Here is a 17,372-nt window from a genome sequence, read left to right on the forward strand (position 1 = left end):
ACTCTTAGGTGCCCAGAGAAACCTAGGCAAATGTGCAGCAGGGTATAATATTCAAGAATGTTCATGGCAGCATTGTTCACCTCAGCTGCATTAGGAAAAATCCAAATAATTGTCACCTGTAGAATAGACACATAAATTCTAATATGGTCAAGTAATGAAATCTTATATAACAATGAGTATGGCAAATTTACAGACCAAAACAAGAGGAGTAAATTTTCAGAACATAATATCAAGCAACAGAAGCAAAACAAAGCATACAATGTGATTACACTTTTTTTCCAGGTGGGAAAGCAGGTAAAATGGAACTCTGGTATATCATTTGGGGATGTATACATAGGTGTCCTCCTTCTGGGGGTGTCATAGGTGGAATGTTTGCATTTACTTCTCCCCTCCCAAATTCATGTTGAAGCTCTATCTTCCAGTGTCATGGTATTAGGAGGTGAGGCCTTTGGGAAGTGATTGGGTTAGGTGAGGTTGTGAGAGTGGAGCCTTCATGATGGGTTTGTAAGGAGAGAGTTTGCTTCCTCTTTCTTTTATATGAGGACACAGCAAGAAGATGGTCATCTGCAAGCCAGGAAAGGGGCTCTCATGAGAACCCAATCATGCTGGTGCCCTAATCTCAGACTTTCAGGTTCTAGAATTGTGAGAAATAAATGCTTGTTGTTTAAGCCACTTAGTCTACAGTGTTTTGTTATAGCAGTCAAGACAGACTAATACTGGAGGTGGAGATTGGGTGTGTATGAATTTGGGAGGGGTCCAAGGAGGGCTTCTGGGTACTGGCAATGGGCCCTCTAGGAGGGTTAAACAGGAGTTCACTGTCTTATTATTCATTAAGCTCTATGTGTGTGTTTTATTCATATAAATGTATATAAATCTCAATGCAATAATTCACACTAAAAATAAAAAAAAGAAGAAGTATATGTGGGTGTGCCAGTGAGTAGCTTCCTTACTGCCCAGTTTCATGGGCATTGTGGCATATCTTATGAGGGAGCAGAGACCAGTGGTTAATCTGGCAACAGTCAGGTAAAGCTGAAGTGGAAGAGATGAGAGGAGAATCTGAGAAAAGATAAATATGAAATACTGATATGTTAGGTTGAGAATAGAGGTTTTGTGGAGTTATAATAACATTTTGTTATTCATTTTACATTGTTTATTACCTAAATCACAATATGACAAATCTAATGCATTTTTTTCTCTGATTGGTGATAGTTCCATTGAGTTCTTTCTTTAGCCCAGTCTTTGTATTTGGAAGAAAAATGAGCATTTTCTGGGTATTTGTAGGTATAATTTGCATAAAGGCAGAGAAAAGAATTGTATTCAGAAATGATCTTATCACAATATATAAAGCAAAATAAAGGGAGATAATCTCATAAAAATCTCACAAAATATCAACAAGACAAAAATATCCAGAGCCTATCTCTTCCTCCAAAACAATCCATAGAACCTGGCAAGCTCCCACAGAAACCAGGGTTTCTTCCAATGGAGTTTCATAACCCTGTTATAAAATGGAGGGACCCAGCACTGGGACTGTGGGGGAGAAAGAGATGCTGAGTAATTCCTTACTCTAATAACACATTCTTCACAACTCTATAATAGCTTTGTTATATCTTGGAGCTGTTGACTCATAGGTCTGATGACTGAGATCCTAAGAAGAGAAGAGCTGCTCTCTCTCTTCCATTCCCTTCCCCCAGCTCCAAGGACGATGCTCTTTCATTTCGTTTGTGTTCAATATGTGTTTGTTGAATTAAATTCTTGAAAACAGCCATAGGAGGTCAAAGAGCTCTGGAGATTCAGAGGCATGAGACTTTCTAAGGGAGTATTTCTGTCTGGGAGGTGGGAGAAGACTTCATGGAAGGGAAAGAAGCTGAGCTAGACCTTGAAGAATAAATAGAGATTGGAAATGAAATTGGATCCTAGAGGCAAGTTTGCAAAGGCACAAGGCAACAAGAACAAAACATGTTTGGAGATTGAGGTAATGTTTGTTTGGCTGAGTCTGTGAAAAATTAGAGGGAGAGAGGTGGAATTGAGGAGGTTCATGCTAGAACCAGAGACAGTACACTTTGCTTCATAGGCAATGAGGAAGATGAATGATTTGATATAGAAGTGTGCCTGGGTCAAAGGTCAGTCTGGTGGCAGTATATATATAGGCTGGATTGGACAAATGATTGGCTGTAACCCAGGGAATGAGTTAAGGGCTGGTACAGGAGATCTAGGCTGGAGGTGAGAAGGGCCAGATAGACAGGGCTGGGAGAGTATGGAAAGCAAGGGGCAACTGATGCTCAAAGAGAGAGAGAGAGAGAGAGAGAGAGAAGTATTAGCTATGGAATTGATTGAGGGGTGCGGTGGAAACAGAGATGGCTGAGGTTTTTAAGACCCAGTGACAAGGAATATAAGGGTGACACAAATGGAAAAAAAAGCTGGTGTGTGGGGGCAGATAATGAGCTATTTTCTACTTGCCAAGTCTGAGGTGCTGATGGTGGGACATTGAGGTGGAAGCATCCCACAGCTGGAAATTTGGAACAGAAGTCTGGAAAGAGGTTGGGGCTGAAGCAACAGTTTCAGGAGACAAAGATCTGGAAGGGGCCCTGGATGTAGACTGGCCCCAGAGGGAAGAGTGTGGAGTAAGACAAGACAAAGTTTGGCAAAGGTGCACGTTTAGGAAGAAGGAAAAAGAAAACATCATGAGCCAGAATTAAAGGATAATATAAATTTTTGTCATTTTGTAGAAGAAGAAATTATTTGATTTTTAGCAGTGTCCACTTAGCCCTGAGACTCCTGTAGCCAGAGCTTTTTATGCTCCAATCAGGTTTGGGCCAGTCCTGGATTCTGTAAGGAAACCCATCATTTCTGGCTTTTAGTGGTTCCAATAAGTTACCTTGTTTGTTGAATACACTTCTGCTAACCTCTTTGTCTTTGTTGCAGGTTATAGCTAAAACTTTTAACAGATGGGTCGGGGGAGGGGGATGGGGAAGGAGGATGGTAACCATTGTGAACAATGAATGCCTATAAGTCTGCATGAAAAAGAAAAAAAAGCATTATGAAGCTCTTAGTATGTGTCAGTCACTCTGCTAAGCATTTTGCAAGCATTATCCCACTTAATCTTTAATCCACCTGAGTGGATACTAACATCTTCCCATTTAACAGAAAGGAAATTGATACTCGGTGCAAGTAAGCTCACAGAGCTAGTCAGCAGGGGTTGGAGTCCAAGCAACTCAATCCCAAAGCCCTAGGTTTTAACTGCTTCATTATCCTGAGAGAAACAGAAAAGAAGCAGGAACAAAAGTATAAATGTAAGAGACATGAGAGGGAGGGAACTTTTAAGAAAATTAGTTGAAAATGTTAATTATCAAAGGTACCTCCAACTGACAGGAAGAGAGGTCCCCAAATCTATAAAGTCATTAGAAGGTTTTTACAACCTAAAGAGTAAAGGAGAACTTAAGGTCCCCTAGAATTAATGATGCTTTGATCCAATCTCCCCTAAAGATATGCAGAAACCATCTCTTAGAAGAAGGCTCACAAGGTAAGATTCATGAGAACCATGAAATCTAAAACAAATTGTGAGGAGAGTGATACCAGCAAGATGGCCGAATAGGTGTTTTCTACTGTCATCCCCTCACAGAACATTGGTTTGATAATCACCCATGGATGAAAATACTTTTGTGGGAGCCCAGGAGTCCAGAAAGCAAATCCCAGCATACAATGAATAAAAAAAAAGTCAGAGATTGGATGCATTGAAGAAGGTAAGAAAAATAGTTTCACTTTCCTGCATTACCCTTCTCCTAAGCTGGCATTGCTCAGTGCCAAGAGAGACCCCTTTGGCTTCCATTTATCCCACAGGGGAAGACAATAGTGTGTAAGCAGACACCAACATCCTAAGTGGCCCAGTTCTTTTTATCCCCACCCAGAATATTGAAGTGATTTGGGCAGTTGAGGGGTGTTGGGAGAAGCTAGGAGCACAGCTGGAACTCAGCACTAATTACAAGGATGCTACTAACTTTTGCCATTCACCCTATTAAATGCTTCATGGTCTCCATCAGAAAGTCTACCCACAAGCCACTGGGAATGGCTCACCTGTGGTTCACCTAACTGGCCCATGGGCACCTCTAATGTTCTGTGCACTTCAACAGAAAGTGTGATGTGGGTACAAGCATAGAAAAGGTCTACAAAAGCCTCAGAATCTCTAACTGGACATACTAATGAAGGTTATTTCTTTCTCAAGCCAATCAGTAAAGGCTGGGGGAGATGAAGCTTCTTCAGTGCAAAGACAACACTGCAAGACTTGAAGAAACACAAAAAAATCAAAGAAAATGTGTTCCAGCCAAGGAACACAATAACTTTGTAGTAAACCACTGCAAAGAAATGGAGATCAATGAATTGTCTGACAAAGAACTCAAATTAATTGTTTAAGGAATCTCAATGAGCTACAAGAGAACAGATAGACAAATTAATGAAATCAGGAAAACAATATGTGAACAAAATGTGAACAAAAAAGAGATAAAAATAATAAAAAAAGAACCAAACAGAACATTTAGAAGAATTCATTGAATGAATGAAAAATGCAAAAGAAAGCATCAATATCATACTTGATGAAGCAGATGAAAGAATCTGTGAAATCAAAGATAGATCTTTTGAAAATATCCAGTCAGAAAACAAAAGAAAAGCAGAATGAAAAAGTGAAGAATGCCTAAGTGAATTATAGGACACCAGTAGATGAAACAATATATGTATTATAAGTATCTTAGAAGGTGGATGGAGAGGGAGGGGTGAGGGAAAGAGTGTTTATTTAAAGGAATGATGGCTGAAAATGTTCCAAATCTGGGTAAAGAGATGGACATCCATATACAGGAACTCATATTTCCCAAAAGAGATTTACCCCAAAGAGGATTTCACTGAGATGCAGGACAGTAAAATTCAAAAATCAGAAACCTTTTAAGCAATAAGAATAGAAGAAACTCATTGCATACAAAAGCATCCCCACAAGACTATCAGTGGATTTCTCAGATGAAAACTTATAGATCTAGGAGAGAGTGAGGTGATATATTCAAAGTGTTAAAGGAAAAAAAAACCTGCCAACCAAGAATACTTTAATTGGAAAAGCTGTCCTTCAGAAATGAGAAAGAAATAAAGATTCCAAACAAAACAAAAGCTAAGAGAGTTTATCACCTCTAGACCTGCCTTGCAAAAAATGCTAAAGGAAGTTGTGCAAGCAGAAATAAAAGGACATTAAATCGTAACATGAAAACATTTGAAAATATAAACCTCACTGGTAAAAGTAAGTAGTCAAATTCAGAATATTCTAATACTGTATAATACGGCTATGTAAATCATTTAACTCTAGTATAAGGGTTAAAAGATAAAAGTATTATAAAGCTATAGGTATAATAATTTGTTAATGGATATACAGTATAAAAAAGATGTAAATTGGGACATCAAAACAAAACATGGAAGGATAGGTAAAAGAGTAGAGTTTTTGTATGTGTTGGAAGTTAAGTTGTTGTCAACTTAAAGTAGACTGCTATAAGATCTTTTATGTAGATATCATGGTAATGACAAAGTAAAAACTTGTAGTAGATGCACAAAAGATAAGGAGAAAGCAAGCTGAGCATATCACTATAGAAAATTATCAAATCACAGAGTTAGACAGCACGAGGGAAAAATAATAAACAAAAGAAATACAAAACAGCCAGAAAACAATTAACAAGATGGCAATGATAAGCCCTTACCTATCAATAATTAGTATAAAATCAAATAGATCAAATTTTACCAGACTGGCTGAATGGATAAAAAACAAGACCCACTATATGCTGCCTGTAACAGACTCACTTCAACTTTAAGGAAGCACATAGGCTGAAAGTGAGGGGATGCAAAAGGAAATATAATGGAAATGGAAACCAAAAGAGAGCAGGAGTAGCTATTCTTAAATCAGACAAAATAGACTTTAAGTAAAAAAAAAAAAGTAACAAGAGACAAAGAAGATCATTACACAATGATAAAGAGGTCAATTAATCAAGAGGATATAATAACAGTAAATATATATGCACTTAAGATTTAAACACCTAAATATAATTAAACAAACATTAACAAATATAGAGAGAAATGGACAGCAATGAAATAATAGCAGGGGACTTCAAAATCCCACTTTCAACAATGAACAGATCATCCACACAGAAAATCAATGCGATAACATTGGACTTGAGCTATACTTTAGACCAAGTGGATCAACAGAACATTCATCCAATGGCAGCATGATATGCATTCTTCTCCAGGATAGGAGGTCACAAAACAAGTCTTAACAAGTTTAAGAAGGTTGAAATCATATAAAATATCTTTTCTGGACACAAATGGTTTGGTACAAAAAAATCAATAACAGAAAGAAAGCTGGAAAATTCACAAATATGAGAAATTGAACAATATAATCCCAAAAAACCAATGAGTCAAAGATGAAATTAAGAGGGAAATTTAAAAATTTATTGAAACAAAACATGGAAAAATAGCATACCAAAACTTAAGGGAGGCAGCAAAAACAATTCTAAGAGGGGTTGTAGAGATAAATGCCTACATTGAGAAAAAACAAATATCTCAAATAACCTGACTTTTTAGTTCAAGTAACTAAAGAAAGAAGAAGAAACTAAGTCCAGGGTTAGTAAAAGTAAGGAAATAACAAAGATCAGAGCAGAAATAAATAAATAGATACAAAAAAATAGATAAGATCAATGAAACCGAAAGCCATTTCTTGGAAAAGATAAACAAAATCGACAAACCTTTATCTAGGCTAAGAAAAAAAAAGAGAAGATTCAAATAAAATCAGAAATGAAAGAGAAGATACTACAATTGATATCACAGAAATACAAAAGACAATAAGAGACCACCATGAATTAGTATATACCAACTAATTGGACAGCCTAGAATGGAAAAATTCCTAGAAACACACAAACTACCAAGTGAATCAAAGTCAGAGAAGAACATTACAAGAAAAGAAAATTACAGGCTAATATCTACGATGCATATATGCATATAGATGCAAAAATCCACAACAAAGTATTAGCACGCTGAATTCAGCAGCACATTAAAAGGATCATACACCGTAATCAGGTGGCAATTATTCCTGGGATGCAAGGTTGCTTTGACATACGCAAATCAATTTTAAATCACGTTAATAGAATGAAGGATAAAAATTATGTGATCATTTCAATAGATGCAGAAAAAAGTTTGAGCCAGAAAACATTCTTTCATAGTAAAAACACTCAACAAAGTGAATTGTAAAAAGAATGTGCCTCAAGATAGTAAAAACCACATATGAAAAGCCTGCAGGTAACATACTCAGTTATGAAAAGCTAAAAACCTTTTCTTCTAAGATCAGGAACAAGACAAAGATGCCCACTCTTGCCACTTTTATTCAACATAGTACTGGAAGTCCTAGCAAGAGCAATCAGGCAAGAAAAAAATAAATGGGCACCCACAACAGGAAGGATGAAGAAAAGTCTCTGTTTGCAGATGATATAATCTTATGTATAGACAACCCTAAAGACTTCACCAGAAAAACTTAGATCAATAAATTTAGAAAGTTGCAATATATATAATCAATATACAAAACTCAGTTGCATTTCTGTACAGTATAACAAAATACCTGAAAAAGAAACTAAGAAAACAATCCCATTAACAACATGTAGGAATATTTTTAGCCAAGGAGGTAAAAGGCCTTTACTGTAATTGTAAGACTTTGATAAAAGAAATTGGAGAGGACACAAATAAATGGAAAGATATTCCATGTTCACAAATTGGGGAATTAATGTTGTTAAAATGTCCATATTACCCAAAGCAATCCTTATCAAAGGATTTTTTTACAGAAATAGAAAAAGCAAACCTAACTTCATAGGGACCCACAAAAAAACAAAACAAAACAAAACAATAACAACAACAACAACAAAAAACCCAATGACCAAAGCAATCTTGAGAAGGAAGAACAAAGCTGGAGATGTCACCTTCCTGATTTCAACCATGTTACAAAGCTCTGGTAATCAAAACAATATGGTAGGGAAAATCAAAAATAGGCACATCAAACATTGGAACAAAATAGAGAGCACAGAAATAAGACCATACATATACTGTCAACAGATCTCTGGGGAGGGAACCAAGAATACACAATGGGGAAAGGATAATCTCCTCAATAAGTGGTGTTGGGAAAACGATGTCTTCATGTAGAAGAACAAAACCAGGCCCATCTATACCACTTACAAAAATTGACTCAAAATGCAGTAAGGACTCAAATGTAAGACCTGAAACCATAAAACTCCTAGAAAAAAACAGAGTAGTGGGCATTGGGCTTGGCAGTGATTTTTTTTGGATATGACGCCAAAAACATACGAAAGAAGAGCAAAAATAAAGGAGAGGGACAACATGAAACTAAAATCTGCTTCATAGCAAGAAAAACCATCATAATGAAAAGGCAACCTATGGAACGGGAGAAAACATTTGCAAATCATAGATCTGATATATCTAGAAGATATAAGGAAGTCATATAACTCAATTGCAAAAAAATAAAAAGAGCAGAGAACGAATTCAAAAATGAGAAAAAGGACCTCAATAGACATTTTTCCAAAGAGGACATACAAATAGCCAACAGGTACATGAAAAGGTGCTCAACACCTTTCATGTACACTAATCATTAGAAGGAAAATGCAAATCAAAACCATAATGAGATATCACCTCACACCTGTTATTTGAAAAGATAAGCGATTTCAAGAAGACAAAAGATAGCAAGTGCTAGCAAGGATGTGGAGAAAAGGGAACCCTTGTGCCATGTTGGGGAGAATATAAGTTGGTGCAGCCACTATGGGAAACAGAATGGAGGTTTCTCAAAAGATTAAAAATAGAACTACTGTATGATCTAGAAATTCTACTTCTGAATACACATCTGAAGGAAATGAAATTAGTATCTCAAAAAGATACGGGCATTCTCATGCTTATTGCAGCATTATTCACAATAGCCAAGATATGGAAACAACTCGAGTGTCCATCAATAGATGAAAGAATAAAGAAAATGTGTACACACACATACACACACACACAGAGGAATATTATTTAGCCATAAAAAGGAACTCCTGTCATTCATGATACAACAATACAGATGAACCTTGAGGGCACTATGTTAAGTGAAATAAGCCAGACACAGAAAGACAAATGCTGTATGATCTTACCTACATCTTGGAACCTTAAGAAAAAAGAAAAAAAAAAAATGAACTCCTAGAAACAGAGAGTAGAATGGTGATTGCCCAGGGCTGAGGGGTGGAAATAGGGAGAGGTTGGCCAAAGTGCACAAAATTTTAGTTATAAGATAAATGAGTTCTGGTGGTAAAATGTACAGTATGGTGACTATAGTTAACACTATTGCATACTCGAAAGTTGCTAAGAAAGTAAATATTATTAACTGTTCTCACCGCACACACAAAATGGCCACTAAGTGAGATGATGGATGTATTCATTAAATTATGGTCATCATTTCACAGTGTATACATATATCCATCATAATATGTACACTTCAAATATATACAATTTTATTTGTGGATAAAGCTGAGAAAAAACTCCTATCTTGAATCCAAAGGTTAAGAGAGGCAAAGTGGGAGCCGGTGAGGTCTCCTTCCAGCCTACCTTCAACTTGTGAGTTGGCCTCTTGGAGTGCGCTAGTGTTCTTAGACTGATCAATGTGAAAAGTCAAATGTGAAGCATTGCTGAGAAGCATAAGTCATTGTCCTGCCTTCAGGGAATGTTAGGAAGACTGGGGTCAGCAAGGTAGGGAGAGACGCAACCTGAGAAAATGACAGGCTGAGAAAATGACAGGCCCAGTTTTATTTTTATGAGTGGATTAATGTGGAGAAACACTTACTGGTAAGAAGGGTGTTTTTGTTATCGCCCCATTAGAGGATCTCTGGAGATCCCTCCAGCATCCCCATTGTGCAGTTCCCAGAGGAAGAATGTGTGTGCGTGCACGTGTGTGCATCTGCGTGTATGTGTAGATATGGGGTGAAATCAGCACATTCTCCACAGCCCAGTAGAATAATAGAGACATTGTGGAAACAGTTGAGAAGCTGTAAGAGCTGGTGGAGAATGAAGGGAGAGGCAGTGGTGGGGTGGTATGTGTGTATATTTTTAGGAAGTGGAGAAAGAATTTCTTTGTCCTGGTTTGGAATCCCTCCTCATCCGGACAGGTCTCCACCTACAGTGGAATGTCTTTTTTTTTTCAAACTTTACTTGGGACCCAGGGGATCCTGACAGCCTCCAACACATAGTCTGTCCCAAGGGCTCTGCACAGAAGCCAAGAAAGTTTGTACCCGGCCCCCAGTGAAATAAGATGTCACTGGAGGAGCTACCTTGGTTACTTCCATGCTCGCCTTTGGTGACTAGAGTATTAAATGAGACAGATGATGCGGAGGGTTTAGCTCAGTGCCCCACACATAACATGCTGTAAATGAGAGCTTGCAATATTGCAGCAGAGGCAGGGCTGGAATCTGAATCTCTGACTCTAGCACCGTGGCATAGCCTGCCTCCCCCACCCCGCGCACGCCCACGGCTGCTACTCCTTTTCATCCTTCTGGGCTCCCTGCGTCTGTGAGCCACGCCGCTATCACGCCACCCTGCCTGCCTCTGAATGAAGATGAGTAACAACACACGTCAGATCATACGCTTGGGAGGCAGGGCTGGGGGAGCCTGAGTAGGGGTCCTGAGGCTTCATGTGCTCAGGCATGGAAACTCTGCCTGTATTTTATAGTCAAGAAGCTGGAGGGATAATTGACTCTAGCTAGAAAGTCAGCAAGTCTGGGGCTCTGGGATTCCCACCATGCTTCTCCCCCTTGAGAAGAAGCAGCTTCTGACCCTCTCAGGTACTGACCAGGGAGGCCCTAGAGGCGGGGAAAGCAGGTGAGTGCTGCAGGAGGTACACCTGCAGCCACATCCTGCCGCCTGCCAGACTACCTGGGTGAACTTGGGCAAGTTACTTTACCTTGTATAGGCTCAATTTTTTTTTCCCTCTGCAAAACAGAGTGGTCATAGAAACAATGCAGCATGTGTGCAGTGTCTAGAGCATTGAGGGTTGGAAAAGGGGTGGGGAGGGATGTACTTCTTGCTGCCCCCCAACGTGAGCTACCCTGGCTAAGAGGACTGCGAGTGACTACTCCCTCCTGACAAATCGGAATGCAGAATGCAGGTTGCAGGGCATCAAAGATGCTGCTTGGAACGATGCTTTGAGCACATTATGAGTGTTTGTGGCTACACAGAAATGAAGGTTCCTTGTGGGCTACATGAGACAGAAAAAGCTCAACAGAGCAGGTAGGATATGATCTGGACCTTCAAAGACACAAAGGGTTAGGGGTGGAAGGGCAGCATAGAGGAGGGGAATGGTTGAGCAAATTCTCAGAGGGAGGAATGTGCTGTCTTTTCGGTGGCCAATAAGGAAGCCAGCCAAGTGGAGACAGAGATCTGTCCATACAAATGAGGGAAAGGATCCTGGTGCCTTGTTTTTCCTCCTTGTCACCCTCGTCACATTTCATTGAAATGACTTATTGGAGTCTCCATCTTCCCAACCAGGCTGTAAGTCCACAAGAGCAGAGACTCGTATCACTAGGGCCTGGCACATAGTATGTGCTCAATATGTATATATATCTATTGAATGATTGAATGGATGAGTCAGTGAGAGAGTGGACATATTGGAAATGGTTAGATTGTGGAAGGTCTAGGATAGGAACTGGGGACCCACTGAAAGTTTTGAATTGGGATATAACTCTCTGAAGGGGATGTTTTAGCAAAGAGTAGCCTGAGTGCCATATGGAAGATGGGTTGAAGGGCAGAGGGTTTTTAGGGAGAGCAGTGAGACGAAGGTTAGTGAGGAGGTACCTGGGGTCATGGGGCATCAAATTGTGAGGCCATAGACTCATCTGTTATTAGTGGAGATGAGATGGAAAAGGAGTCACAGTCAAAAAAATGAATGAAACAAGGAAGGGCTCCATAGACATTTTGATACTATGGCCTCTTCTGATGGTTTCTGCCATTCTTAACACTGCCTATTTTTCCCTCTCCTGAATAATAACAGTAAAATTCATAAAAGATTCCAAACAGCTAAGAAGAGGAGGGAAAAAGCCATACTTCCCAATGTCTTGCCCATCTGGCTTGGCTTTGAAAAGAGGAGTGGACCAGGATAATGGGGGGCACTGGGTGTTGGGTCTGGGTGGGTCACCAGGCTGAGCTGGAGGGCAATGCTCAGGGCCTCACACAATTGCCACAGAATTCTCCTCTATGGAAAAGGTGGAAATTCCTGCTTTACTGGTATGCAGTGTGAGGCAGAAGGGAAGAGAGGATGAGTAACTTCTTACTTTCTGCCCAGTTAGAAACCGTGACTGCTTAGGCTTTTTGAAATGGTTGTACCCAGTGTTCTAAGGATTTTAGAAACTCCTCTCTAGGGACAAGATTCCAGGGAGAATATACCCCAAGGGAATATTCTTGCTTGAAGAGCAGAGAGTCGAACATTTCCTCAGAAATGCAAATAATCCTCTTCAGATTAAAGGTCCTTGCATTGGGTTATGTCTTATCTTGCTGGAACTTCATGTGTTGAGACCGGTGGTTAGATAAGCTCTACCTTCAAAGATATATGTAGACAATAGAAGCCTGGCATTTTCAGTTACCACCTCAGAAAGGGGATCAAGAAGTGGGTTGGGGATGGGGAGAGCACAGGATGATTTTTTAAACCTGGAATCTCCACATGTGTATTTTTTGTTGTTGTTGTTCCTGATCATGATCAGTACAAAAGCCTATAGGTCTGTCTTTAATGAAGTTGGGGAGGCTGGCCCCTCTTCAGCCAGGCTTGGGGGCAGAAGAACCAGAGGAGATCATGAGGTGGGGACAGCCATAAGTAGGAGAGGAAATCCAGTTGGTCCTGAGGCCTTTGTCAGTAAAGGAAAAGGAGAACGTCCTAATTGGAGGCCTTAATGGTTAATCTGATGTATCATCATGCTTGGGCCATGGTGCCCAAATATGTGGTCAAAGATTATTCTGGATGTTATCGTGAGGACATTTATGGATGAGATTAACGTATGAATTGGTGGACTTGGAGTAAAGCCATTCTAATTGCCCTCTATAATGTGAGTGAGCTTTATTCAATTAGATGAAGGTCTGACTAGAACAAAAGACTGATAGCCCCCAAGCAAGAAGGAATTCTGTCAACAGATGGCCTTTGCAACATTGGCTTTTCCATGGGTTTCCATACCTTCAAACTGGAAATGCAACATGGGATTTTCTCTGAGTCTCCAGACTGCCAGCCTACCCTGCAAATTTGGACTTGCCAGTCTCCACGATCATGTAAGCCAATTCCTCAAAATAAATCTATCTATACATAAATAAACGTAGATATGTATAAATATATATTACATATACATTTATATAAATACATGTATATAATAAATATACGTATAAATAAATATACGTACATATACACATCCAGTTGGTTCTATTTCCCTGAAGAACTCTAAATAGTACAGAGCCTTAGTTATGGCAGTTCTACAGATTTCCAGTATTTCCATTCCTGTGATTGCACCAAGATAAGAGGATAGATAAACTAGCTAGAGCAGGCAGGCAGGCTCATCAGAATTAGTATCCCTAACTCTGTTCATCACTTCTGCTTACTTTGGTCTTCTGGGCTCTCAGTAGAGCTCAGATGAGCTCAAGCCATAAATAATTCTAAGTACACTGAAACTTCAAAGAATTCTTTGCTACCTCTATTAAGGGATGTTTGAATATTATTTAGATAAAGGAAGGAATGATGATTACTTGCCAAATGGAATTCTCTTGACTTGACATTAGAAAACATATTTGGAACAGTGGGTATAACGTTAGGACACCATTTCTCTTCAATAATTAACTTTATTCTGAAGTAGAAGATAGTTAAACCCCAAGTACTCTAGTTTATCTTAGTACTCTGGTTCCACAAAGTTTCAGGCAATTAGCATCCCTGACTTGGTGCAATGCAATGCATAACTTTATGCTCTGGACCATGTTTGTTGAATGGTTGTCCTGACAGTTCAAGTGGAGCAGGGACCATAGCTGGATAAATTGGGGGTAGGGTGGGGTGGGGAGTGTAGACTGTTGAAGCATATTCAGTAGAGAGAATAAAACATGTGTCTCTCTGGCTAGAACTCATTTCTGGGAAACAGAAGGCTGTATCAGATGGTCTGAGAATCATTTCTAAACAGGTAACTTGAGCCCAAGAACAGTATTAGTCATGATTGCACCTGGAGCCGCCAAGAAACAAAGAGCTGAGTGAATCTCAACAAGCAAAAGAAGGGTCTGGAGAACCAGTCTTGGCTCTGATTCTTTTAGTTCTGAAGGAAAATGTCAGGCTAATGGGTTCAGTCTTGAATTCTGACATTGTTCCATGGTGGAGAGAGAGGGCAGAAATTTCTAGCAAAATACAGAAGATAATTTTAGACCTTTTCATTGAAATAATACATCCTTACAATAGCCTTCAAATGCTACGAATGAAAATGAAACATTAGTCAGTGATGTTTCAGTGTCAGCAAAGTAGACCTCATATGCCATGTACCCAGCTTTTACTGAACTACTTACTAAACTTAATTGATTGATTGATCGACTGCTAAACTCTTGAAAGGCTATGATCTCTCCCTATTCTGAATCTTGCCCCAGCTTTGGAAGCCTCTGGAGACAACCTAACTCCTCTTTGACCATTAGGTCTCTACATGGAACCAGTTCTTCTAGAATCCTTTCTCATTCCTCCTATATGCCACCACAGCCCTGCTGGTTACTTCTCTTGGCTTCTCTCATGTAATTGAATTATTGCCTCCAAGACCATATGATCCTTGATGAAAGAAATGTGATGTGGGTAGTTATATCTCCGGTGCCTGGTACAGGGCCTGCCACCTTGTTACTGGCTCCCTTTATTTCTTCCTAGTTTTGAGTTTGCCCCAGAACCCCACCTCTCTACCCCTCCACCCCTCACCATCAGATTTAGTCTCAAAGCACAGGCGCTATACAGCTTATCTGTTCTTAGCCCACTGATTCTGTTGTTGGACCAGCTTTGATCTTAGAAACCTACTTCCTATATGTAGTCCTTATTATATAGTTCTTGCTTGCTACCCATATTCTTCCTGAGAATGGGTTTCCTTTCTTTGGATCTCAATTTCCCTTGATTGTATCAGATACCCATATCTATATCTCCCCATTTCTGATGCTAATGCAAGTTGGTTGCCTCCAATAGAACTTGTGTCTATCACCTGCTTATAGCATTTGGTTAGATATGACCCTAGATCCTGGACCTCATCTGAGCTATCACCAAATTTTGCCTTGCATCCCCTCCTCAGCCTGTGTTAGACCTAACTCTAAGGTCATATCTTGTTTGTTTGTTTTTTTATAATAAATTTATTTTTTATTGGTGTTCAATTTACCAACATACAGAATAACACCCAGTGCTCATCCCATCAAGTGTTCCCCTCAGTGCCTGTCACCCATTCACCCCCACCCCCCGCCCTCCTCCCCTTCTACCACCCCTAGTTCGTTTCCCAGAGTTAGGAGTCTTTATGTTCTGTCTCCCTTTCTGATATTTCCCACACATTTCTTCTCCCTTCCCTTATATTCCCTTTCACTATTATTTATATTCCCCAAATGAATGAGAACATACAATGTTTGTCCTTCTCCGATTGACTTACTTCACTTAGCATCATACCCTCCAGTTCCATCCACGTTGAAGCAAATGGTGGGTATTTGTCATTTCTAATGGCTGAGGAATATTCCATTGTATACATAAACCACATCTTCTTTATCCATTCATCTTTCTTTTTTTTTTTTTAATTTTTATTTATTTATGATAGTCACAGAGAGAGAGAGAGAGAGAGGCAGAGACACAGGCAGAGGGAGAAGCAGGCTCCATGCACCGGGAGCCTGACGTGGGATTCGATCCCGGGTCTCCAGGATCGCGCCCTGGGCCAAAGGCAGGCGCCAAACCGCTGCGCCACCCAGGGATCCCCCATTCATCTTTCGATGGACACCAAGGCTCATATCTTGTAATAACTTACCCCCAGCCTTGCCATGTATTTCTAATACTGGGTTTTTCATGGTCCTCAGGAACCTCTTGGACTCCTGATCCTGGCTTTCCTGGATCTACCTGTGTTTCTAAGTAGCTACTAAATGTTAAGGATAGGCTGCGGGTGCAATTCCATAAGCCTAAAGATGAACAGTCCATGTGTCTCAGAAATATGCTCAAAGGCCTAGATTTTCTATATTTGGAGATTTACGTTTTTTCTCATATATTGCAAATCAAATACTAGCTGTGCTCTACCAAGAAAAGTTCCATTGTATTTATGCCAGGAGGGGTCCTAGTCCTGTGATGTAAATGTAGGGCTCTGTCAAAAGTTATATCCACTATGGTTCCTCAAAGATGTCCACACCCTAATACCTGGAACCAGGTGTACCTTATATGGCAAAAGGAGGTTTGCAAATGTACTGCAACCTATTGACCTTAAGACAGGTAGATTACCCAGGTGGGCCCAATCTAATGTTCTAGGCCCTTACAAAGCAGAGATCTCTCTGGATAGGGTCAGAGAGATGCAGTAGAAGGAGAAGTCAAGGAGATTTCCATTTGTGAAATGCATTCAGCATGTCTTTGTGGGTTTTGAGGTATAGGATCCACGTACAAGGACTCAAGAGAGGATTCAGGGTACAAAGGGTGGCACCCTACTGACAGTCAGCAAGGGTACAGCGACCTCAGTTCTGCAACCATAAGGAACTGAATTTGCCAACAATCTGAGTGAGCTTGGAAGTAGATTCTTCTCTAGAGCCTTCCCTAGGGGTGTAGTTCTGCTGATAGCTTGATCTCACCCCTGAGAGACTCTAAAAGGAGGACCCAGCCAAGCTATACCGTACCCAGCCATCTGTGTTACATAATTGTGAGATAATAAATGTGAGTTATCAAATTCATGTGATTTGTTCTGGCAACAATAGAAAACTAATAAAGGGCTTTGTGAAGGTCAGAGTCTGTGGGAAGATTCACCATTTCTTCCTACCATCCAAGATTTTTTGGGTTGCAAAGCACTTCTCTGAAGCTAGTCTTTGTCTGCCTGGTGAGTGAAGAAAGCCCCAGGAGCTGGTTAGGAGCTTCCCTTAGTACAACATATTTGGACTCCCACAGCCTTCCTGGGGAGCCAGAATTTGGTCATTTCATCACCACTTTCCATACTTGTAAATGCTGGGGAGTTTGCCCAGCAGCCAGACTCCAAGGAAGCTGTCATAAAAAGGGTGAACATTCATTTCATGCATTCACCATCTCCAGTTGTAAAGTAGAGTGTGGCTTATTTTGCAACATAAGCAAAGCATCCACT

Source organism: Canis lupus, chromosome 37, assembly GCF_048164855.1.
Source record: "Canis lupus baileyi chromosome 37, mCanLup2.hap1, whole genome shotgun sequence".
NCBI lineage: Eukaryota > Metazoa > Chordata > Mammalia > Carnivora > Canidae > Canis > Canis lupus.